The sequence below is a fragment of the Monodon monoceros genome, unplaced genomic scaffold (assembly GCF_005190385.1).
Source record: "Monodon monoceros isolate NGI ecotype Baffin Bay Population unplaced genomic scaffold, NGI_Narwhal_1 Super_Scaffold_5, whole genome shotgun sequence".
NCBI classification, from domain to species: domain Eukaryota; kingdom Metazoa; phylum Chordata; class Mammalia; order Artiodactyla; family Monodontidae; genus Monodon; species Monodon monoceros.
Window position 1 is genome coordinate 25,920,985 of NW_021703782.1, and position 978 is coordinate 25,921,962.

Consider the following 978-nt stretch of genomic DNA (forward strand, 5'->3'; position numbering starts at 1 on the left):
CAGTCTACTTTTACTTCAGAAGGCACCCAGTATGTTTTAACCTGTCTGCCTACTGGCTATCTTAACAGCCCAGCTATTGCCCACAGTCTTTGCTGGCAAGACCTGGTGTCCCCTTGCACCGTCTGGCACTATACTGATGTTCTAATCCAGAGCCCCTCAGGAGATTGGTGCACGAGGCCCTAACATGGTTGGTGACCCATCTATAACATACAGGTGGGCTACATATTGCCCCACATAAAATTCAAGGGCTGTCCACAACTATTAAATTTCTGGGCAATAACTGATCCTCTAAAAGCCAGGAAATTCCTCTTGCAGCTAAACCTCAGCCGTTAACTATTCAGCCCCCCAACACACTATAGCAAGCCCAACACGTCTTACTTAGGTCTCTTCACACTTTGGAGGCAACAGATACCACACTTGTCCAGCATTCTTAGACCCATTTATGCAGCCACGTACAAACCCTCCATAGTTTACTGGCGAAGAGCTAAACAATAAGCTTTATGGCAGGCACAAATGTCAATTAGCCAAGCCCTCCCACTGCTTCCCCCTGGCTGCTCCTTCTGGGCTGAGAATGGACTATGTGTCCCGGAGCCTTTGGACTAACACAGCTCCTCCTAGCTGCCGGTGGGCTTCTGCACCAGACGGCTGCTCTCTACACCACTACACACCCTCAGAACCGATTTGGGAACTGGTTCGTTGGTTTTGGTCTTGCTTTTGTGTGCACTGATGCCAGAATTTGTTTGCGACTTTTGCGTTTTGGTGTACAAAATGGGAAATACTCCATCTACCCTGAAGGAGAGCCCTTTGGGGCCTATATTAGATAAATGGGTGTAACATAGCCCTGAGACGATGACTAAGAAAGACACAGTATACTATTGTAATAGGGTGTGGACCCAAAATATAGGATCAGAAGGGCGGTAGCCCCTGAATGGCTCACTCAATTTCTATAGGATCTCGCAGTTAGAAGTGTTTTGCAAA